This window comes from Pinus tabuliformis, chromosome 8 (genome assembly GCF_031772625.1).
Source record: "Pinus tabuliformis cultivar Carrire ecotype Pingquan chromosome 8, CPIR1, whole genome shotgun sequence".
NCBI classification, from domain to species: domain Eukaryota; kingdom Viridiplantae; phylum Streptophyta; class Pinopsida; order Pinales; family Pinaceae; genus Pinus; species Pinus tabuliformis.
This window is the reverse complement of record NC_142294.1, coordinates 531,047,718-531,057,107: the sequence shown is the minus strand read 5'-3', so window position 1 is coordinate 531,057,107 and position 9,390 is coordinate 531,047,718.

Sequence of the window (9,390 nt, the reverse complement as noted above, 5' to 3'; positions counted from 1 at the left end):
CAAGAATGCTGCAACACCTGGGCTTCCAACTTTACTTTTATCAACCCGGTAGTTCGTAACAAACTTGGAAGTGTTGGTGCTATATGCACAAGTACTAGTTTTCACTGCAAGTTGTCACTTGATTAGCCGGCATGAGATCACTAGGAGCTCAAGCCAACTTCTATAGATTTCAGAAGAAGCTCTATGTGTGATTAAAGGAAAGAAAGATTACTCCACAGATGCTATTCTAACTGCAGAAAGAGAAAGACTGGAATGTAAAGCAAAATCTACTAAACCCTAATTAACAAGCTAATTCTACTTTTGCCAAAAACACTATGAAAGCCATGAAAGAAATGCCATTCCCTACTCAAGGAAGTAAAAAACATCGAACCATGCTATTTCTAGAAGTAAATAAGAAGAAAACATATTTTTGGATTTTGATGTGTTTTTATGTGAATTTAACATGCATTTAATTTATTCTGTGTGAGTGTGGCAGTGAACAGGTGGCATTAGATTGCGGTTTTAGAGCTTGGGAGGATATAGGATGGTGTGGAAGGCCTTCTGGAGGCTTTTCCCACACTCAGCCTTCAAAAGAAAGCCTACATAAAAAACTTCAGGAGGACACAGAAAAGTACAAGAGGAAAACAAGGAAACTACAAGAGGCCTGCAAGAGGAGGCTGAGAGAAATTTTCACTCTTTTGAGGGTGTGAGAATGGGTGGAAAAGGTGGATGAAGGTTGGAATGAGGTGTTAGGGTGCCTAAGGTCTACCATGAATCACTAGGAGAGAGAAAGATGATTGGGTTTGCTCAAGGAGAGAGGAAAAAGTTCTATGAAAAATGAAGGAAACAAGGGAAGAATTGAGGTGAGGTTTGGGAGACCTTTAGGGCATGTATCAGATGGAGGGTATGATTGCTGGTAAGCTAGCCTATTGCTGGAAGAGATCTGCTGTATAGAAACTGATAGTCAACCAAGAAAATCAAGCAACCAATGAAATGAGTGCATCTTAGGAAAAACAGAGTTTTGCATTAAAATGGCCTAAACTATGATGTAGAAGGAAATGTTGAGAAATGTTGTAAGAAAGGAATGCATGCAAAAGGACTATTGCAAATTAGGAAGTGAACATGATAAATAAGATCTAAATCAAAGCAAAACTGGACTATCAACCTACTAGAGAGCTGCAAACACTAGAAGTCCTAGGAATGAGGAAAATCTGTGTTTTTGGGGTAGTAAGAGAGTCTTTGCCTAAAATCATGGTCCCAGAGGGAGGAAGAGAGGCCAAGGCACTACTGCTAACCTTTTGAATCTTCTCTGATCACTACTTAACCTGCTACAGAAAGCACAAATGGAAGTAAGCTACTAAATCATCAAAAGAAACCTATTCTTAACCATAAGAGAAATACATCTAACAGCAAACTAATCTACAAACTGAAGTAAAGCATAAAAATACAAGTAAAGAGAAGCTTGGCTGCTTGGATTGGGCCCTAAACCAAGAGCTTTAGCCCTCTGAGGTAACTCAGTGCTAGCTCAAAAAGGATTCCATCTTCATTATCAAAAAATAGCAAGATTACATAAAACTATCATAAAATAGTAAGCTCGAAATTTGAGCAGAGTTTACACAAGCAAAAAAAAGTCGACCCTAGTGAGGCCCTAGGCCTCTCTACTTATACATTTGAAGCTACCAACAGCTTCCTTAAAATCAGGGAGGCTTGGCTCCCAAAACTCGAGATAACTATCAATCATCTTCCACTTGCTCGGTTGCCTTCTAGTGCATGATTCGGCTGCTTGTACTCCGAGCTGAATGAAGGGGAATTCGAAGTGAGGAGCAATAAATGAGGGGTATTCCCTCCTATAAGTCCTCTCCTCTATCTACTTCGAGTTATTACTGCAGTTTGACCACTAGATCCTTGACTTTGACCTCGAAATCCATCAATAATTTGCATTAAATACATGTTAGACCACATGGCATAATAACTAACTCAACTCACCCTATAAGCATAAATATAATCAGAAAATCATATAATAAGCTAAGAGAATGGTTGATTTGACTAGGTTAGGAGGTAAAATGAGCCCATATAATTACCCATTTATGAGGCTCATCAATATATATTTTTTATGCCATGATCATCATGACATGTTTTGTAAATATCTTGTTATCTTGTTAATAGAGAAATGTTGTAACAACCCTCGGTTAAAAATTCATGTAATAAAGTTAATAAAGGAAAAATAAGACCAAGGTCATAGGGCATGTATTCCAAGTTCAATGTTGGGAAAAACATCCTAGTGGGTGTTCATTTGGTTTATTATAGATAAAGAAAACTTACAAAGTAAATGGCAGAGGCCTTGGAAAGGCAAGACTCGCAAGGAAAATTTTAAGGATGGAAAATTTTCTTGAAGTTTCAAACATTGGCGAATCTCACTAATCCCTAATATGCAAATTATAAATGTTTATTGATATATTTGTAAAATTAATCAAATTTATAATTATTTTATATATAGTCTCTCTATAATGTTGGCGATTTTTAAGGTAAAATAATTTTATATTCTAAAATTTGGGCGAATCGTCTTTTATAAAATTGGAAATTGGCGAATCTTTTTTTTGGAAAAATCATGGAAAATTAGCCCACTGGGCGAACATTAGCCCCTAAAATTTTCCATGGCAAGAGGCATTAATTGGCACTTTATTTATGAAAATAAAGGAAATTAGGAGAAAAGGAAGGTGAAAGGTCATAGGTTGCATGTGAGGAGGAAATTGAAGAAAATAGAGGCCTCATTAATAAAAATGCTTTTGAGGATCATTTCACAACTTTTGTTGGTTCAACTTTTGTCAATTCAGTTTTGGAGCTCTCTCTCTATTCTCTCTACTCTCTCATACTCTTGAACACTTAGAGCATTCTTGGAGCACTCTAGCTTTGGAGAAAGGGAGGCAAAAGAAGGATAAGTAGGAAAAGGCAAGTAAAGATAAATAAAGGAAGAGTTGGATCAAGCAGCTACAACGGGATTACTTGTAGGTATCGAGTTTCATGTATGATTTCCTTGCTAGTTTTGGCATGCATGGCATATGCATGTGGGTATTTGGTTCTCTTACTTTCATTGGCATGGGTTTTACCAGGTGTGATAGTGATTTTAGCCTTGCCTTGCCATTTTTGGATAGCCATGGTGTGATGGGGTTCTTTCATTTGGTTGAGCTGGATTGCCGAATGGTTTTGGAACCGGGTGATGTGGTCTCACGAAAATTCCCAATGGCCTAGGAATCCCTTGACTAGTAATCAGGTGGGATTCACGGTAAAGCCTCGGGGTGGAGACAGAAAATTAATCAATGTATTGGTGAAGAAATCTGGAGGCATCCATGCTTGTTATGCCCAGTGATCCCTTGACCAGTAATGGCAAGTTTGCATTAAAGCCTGTAGTGTATGTTTATTTGTTTGGGCCTAGGAATCCCTTGATCGGTAATGGCGGGATACACAGTAAAGCTCAGTTGTATAGATGAGGGTTTCAGGCCTAGGAATGCCTTGACCGGTAATGGCGGGATACATGGTAAATCCTGAGAAGCCTTTGTTGGTTTTGTTGTGAGTCCCACATTCATGCTTGGAATATGGCACATGGGTGATTGGCTGAAAGAAGGATTTGGTTCATCCCAATCTATGGTCATGTGGTATGAGGAAGTCCCTGACTTGGTGGGATTTTCATGTGTTAATAAGAACACATTTCTTCTTGTATTTCATGAACATTATGCTTGTTATTATGTGGCTTTGATGGATGGTCTATCATTGATATTATTCTGATTATATGTTGGTTATAAGCATGATTAATGATAGACTTGAGTTATGGCTCTCATCATGTTTTGATTAGTAAATGAGTGCTTAATGAACATATGACCTAATATATGATAATGCAATTATTGTGAGAGGGCACCAGACCTTCTTGATGAATCTCAGATAAGTATGAGGCCACTATGTTCATATGTGTATTTATGACCTGTACATTACATGTTCATGATGTGTTTGATGAAATGCATGTCATGGTTAGGATGAGTCAGGTCAGGTCTTTGTTCAAGTTTTGCTTTATAGGCCTTGTCTCCTTATTATTTATTATCTCTGAGAGCTTCATTAAGTTTTGGGAAGAGGCATGGGTCCTAGCCCTGAAAAAGTGGCTCAGATCTTAGGGGCTCTGGCACAGAACTAAGTGAAAAAGGCTATAGTCATTGGGATGCAGGCTCATGAGAGTGACTGGGGGGTCTCAATTGGTGGCTTGCCTTGTCATGGGAGCGACTACGAGCCCAAGTTAGTGAAAATCTAAGTTAACTCAGGGGTTGGGCACCTGGGGTGGTTGGTTAGATCTTGGGGGTCCTGTAGCACCTGAGGGAGGTCTGTAAAGTTTTGTTTCGTCGGTTTCACTTCCTTAATTGTAGTGAGGGAGTTGAATCATATCATAGTAACACTTCATCACATATTTACGTTGGTGGACCGGTAAGCTTGGGTAAGTGTAGGAGGAGGGTGTTACAAATGTCAACAATCGATGGAGGTTTGAATGCCTATAGGGGCCATGATACAAGGAGTGGGGAATAGTGATGGGGCCAATAATGAAGTTATACATGTCTATTAAATCTCAAGCCAACTTTCTAAACCAATCTTGTGAATTATTCTTTATTTCTCCCCTTTTCAGAAATCCATGGAAATCATTGGATGGTTGTAAGGAGGTTGGTAGAAGTTGTCACCTCCCAAATTATGGGAGCCTGGGAGGGTATTTGAGAGATTCCTCTTAATAGTAAATGTAAGGAATGGGTTGAATAAAATCATGGGGGAATGTGGAAGACCAAAATTGGCATGGAAAAAAGAAAATTTTGGATGAGTGAGGGCAACGAACATGAAGGAGGGAGAGAGGATATAGCTAAAATTTGAGCAGAGCCATTGCTAGTGAGAATCTAGTTGAAAAGCCATGGCTTGACACCCTACTTCACATTTCAAACTCTCTAAACTCAATTGGAACATGAAACTATAGTATAGGGCCTCATTGGATGCACATGACACATTGTAAGGACGAGTTCTTTGAGGCACCACGAAGTGGCAAAAGGGAGCTCACCCTTGTGTTGTGCAAAGTTAGTAGAAGGGGAATGTGGGGATTACAAGGGCCTTGAGATCCAAATTAAAGTTTCCTTATGAGAATTCCCCTTAAGAGGATATTATTTTCCCATATTTTCTAAGGGTTGTTTAGATTTTCCCTAGTGGTGGTGGTGGTGGTGGTGGTGTGTGTGTGTGTGTGTTGGGATTTGAATGTAGGTAAGTTAACTAGGGTAAATAATTCTTTAGTTGTAATGTTGTTTGCTTCCTTGATACAAGATAAATTCCTTTTTTATTGATGTAAGAAGAGATATGTGAAAGGAACTAAATGAAGGAGCACTCTTTGCTCCTTGTGTGCATCATAGGTTGCATTTTTTTATAGCTTGTATAATAGTAGAGATCAAGTTAGAATCCTTAATAGTTTCTTAAAATATTTGCAGAATATTAAGTCTAGTCACCCATGTGGAAAGAATCATTAATAGAATCATGAATGTTAAGAATGCATTACATACATGGATCACACAATGAGGTATCTATTTGAGGTTAAATGATTTACAATTTACACTTGGTTGAATGAATGAATAAATGGATGAAAGAGGGAAATTATAATCATTGCATTTAGGAATTAGGTTAGTTTCCCAATCTTTTATTCCATGGAATTCATGTTTCAAGGAAATATTATATTTTTCTCTATAGGCTCATATGTTGTTGAAATATTTAACATTGGATTGAGTAGTGTGATTCTCGACTATGAAAGGTTCAAATGTTGTGATAATACAAACGTGAATGATTTCAATATGGTTGATGTATAATTATTGTTTAAGTGTTATGGGCTCAGGAGATGAATATTTGAATTCTAAATGACTATAATGATTTAAATTTGGATGATGATATAATTGAGATCTGAGTGAATGAGAGGATAACATTTAAAGTCCTTTTAGAGAAATATTAATATTATGTTTAATGCTTTAAAAGGTTTGTTGATAAATACTTGATTTGGTTTTGGTTTGATGATTAGTGACTAGACTTGAGAGATAGTCTAAGAGGATCTCTATTTAAAACATATATGTTGCTTTAAACAATTAATTAAGTACAAGAGGTCCCAGTGGACCCTAGCCTTTGATTATTTTGGGAAGTAATCCTATAGAACAACATAATCGCTCTGTGTTGTCTAAAAAGGAAAAGGGATCTCTCTTTGAAAGAGAGACTCTTGCAACATTAAGAAAATAAGTCAATGCACATTTTTTTAATAAATATAAAAAACTAGTAAAATTTTATGGTCCAATAACCTTGCTTACTAAACCTCCTTATGAAGGATATACAAGTCTAAGCCCTTGGAAGTATAGCCATACTTCTTGAGTGAAAACCCATAATACAATGTTGACACCTTGCTCACAAGTTTGAGCAAGTATGAAGTTTAAATGCCCATGACTCATTTTCTTTCCTAGTAGAAGCAAGAGGAGGCCTCAAAGAAGTGTTTTCCCTGTACAAAAAACACAGTTTTTGTAGGAAAACTTAAAACAAATTTGGAAATCTTTTTTTAATACAAATTTAGTCATTTTGTGTATTACATGAAGAAAATATTCATATAATTTAACATGCATTGCATGAAGAAATACTCCTTGAAATACAATAAGGGATAAGTATTTGGGTTGAAAGTAAGGGGAACATGGAGCTATGTATCACATTGAAATTATTTGGTGTGATACACCACACCTAAAAAAATTAAAAACATGAAATGTTGCAAAAAACCAAACTTTGGAGGTATGATATGGGGTAGAAAAGGAAAAGAAGAAGGATGGAAGGAGGAGAGGAAGGGAAAAAGAAAGGACAAGAAAAGAAGAAGAAAGAAAGGGAAATAAAAAGAAAAAGGAAGGAAGGAGGAGAAGAAGAAGGAAGGAAATAAAGCAAGAGGAGGAGGAGGAAAGACGTTTGTCACATGAAAGAACAATTGGCGTGATGTGACATATCACACCATAAAAAATTATGGTGTGATTTGTCACTAGAAAGAAAGATTTCTTATGATATGAAAAGAGAGAAATGATTCCTTTATTATGAGGAGGAAAAATTTCTCCAATGCAATACATTGTGGCATAAAAATTTATGGTGCAAAATGCCTCACTGGATAAAATGTTCAAGGATGTGATACACCATAATAGAGACAATTTTTTAGGATGAGATAAGCCAAAGAGAGGAGAATTTCTTTGACAAATGTGAAACCTAGTGACCGTTTATACACTTGATGATGTGTAATCGTAAAATGCCATGGTAGCCAACATGTGTGGTGCCATATAGGAGGTAATGTTAGGTAGGCATAGGGACATATCAAGTAAAGAATCCGAAGGAACCTTAAAAGGCCATAGCTTCTTGCTATCTGAGCAAGAGTACAATTTTTGGAAGGCACTGATGGATGGATTGCATCCATTTACCCATAAGTGGCTTTAGATTCATGTGAAGAAAGATGATTAAGAGGAAAATTTTGATTATCCCACCTTCCTAATAGAGTTTAGGGGTTGGGTATGTAAAACATGCCAAAAACTCAATTAAATCCTTATTACAAAGTTTACAATGAGATTTTTCCTGGTGAGGATCCAATTTCGATCAATGTCCCTTTTTGAGATGAATGCATCTCTTTTGGTTAGGTACAATCAAACTCTCATGATTTCTTGTAACGACCAATTATGTTTGATGATTTATAAGTGCATACAATAATGCAACCACTTGTGTGTGGATGCAGGATCAGTGCAACCATGACAAGGTAAAAATGTTTGTCCACATGTTGAGACTGCACAAAAATGAATAACGAAGTGTGGTCTGTATCATGAATTATTTAACGATGTAATTGAAATCCTCTCTTTTTCCATTCTCAATTCATATGTTTCTTACTTTTTCAATAAATCCTAAGTAATAGTGCCTACTTAATCTTCTATGCCATAATAATATCATTTCCTAAAGGAATCAAAGAATAGGTTAGATCCAAGTGTTGAAATAACATCGACATATTTGTTGTGCATGTAAATTTAAAATTGACGAGTTACCACTACAAGAAGAAAAGACATTGACATATGACTAGTCACGACATTCCATATTTAAAATTAGCAAGTTAACGCATAAGAAGAAATAGCTCCACAATGTTTCGAGTGGCCTTTCCATTTGAAACTAATGGGTTGATAATACAACAAAAATCAACATTGATGCATAAAAGACAATGCCTAGAACATGGAATGATTTCAAGACATAATAAAACAAATGGGTAGAAACAAGAAATTATGGGTTGATAATACAACAAAAAATAGCATTGATGCATAAGAACAATGCCTAGAACATGGAATGATTTCAAGACATAAGAAAACAAATGGGTAGAAACAAGAAATAACACTAACATGTTAAAAATAACATTGAAAATTACAAGATCAATCACATTTAAAATTCAATTAAGTTCAAGGGATGAAATAATGTCCATATATTTTATATGGAGTTCTAAGTTAAAATTTAATAATTTAAGATACCACATGTAAAATATTATAAGAAGTATAAGAGTTTTTCTTTTTCCAAATTCTTTTAATTGATGCCAACTTCATACATGAGCTTTGTTTTTTTCTTGGATTGTATAATAAGCTCCATTTCAAAATCAAGATGACTTAGTTTTCCTTCTTCAAGAGCATCAAGACTCTTAAAGGGAATAACAACTTCAACTTGTGTTTACATAGAAATAGCTCTATTTGACATCCATACCACTAAGCAAACCTTCTAGAAGTTCTTGTAGCATCATCTATGTAACTTTTTCTAGTACTAGTTTAGGTGGTTGTTGCAACATTCTCATATTTCATAGAACTATGAAAATGAGCCAACAATCTAACGAGGTCAAGTTGATTTTATGTGTAGTTTTTATTTATTTAGGTTATCTAGCTCAAATCACATTTCTCGACAAATGTTTCTACCCTAACGAGAGTCTCAACTTTTCTTTACATTTTTTTAGTGTGTAGTGTTATTCACCCTTAATACAACATCTTTGGTTTATATACCAAACAACAACTTTGTCCCCATTATCGTCAATCCTCTTGAATCTCAACATTTGCTCCAATTTAAGTTGCATTTTTTAAGTGGATCTCTTTGAATTATGCTAGTAATATTTCATTCATATCAGATTTTATGACTTGGACATTAAACCAACTAACTTGCAACAACATCATTAACATCATTGATTATATTTTTACAAAATCATACCAAGAAACATCCATTCTCACTTATCATTTCATGAGTATAATGGATGATCCAACAATTTCCTTCCATTTAATCATGTTTAGAAACCTCTACAACTCCTAGACCTACTCCACATACAATGCATTTGAT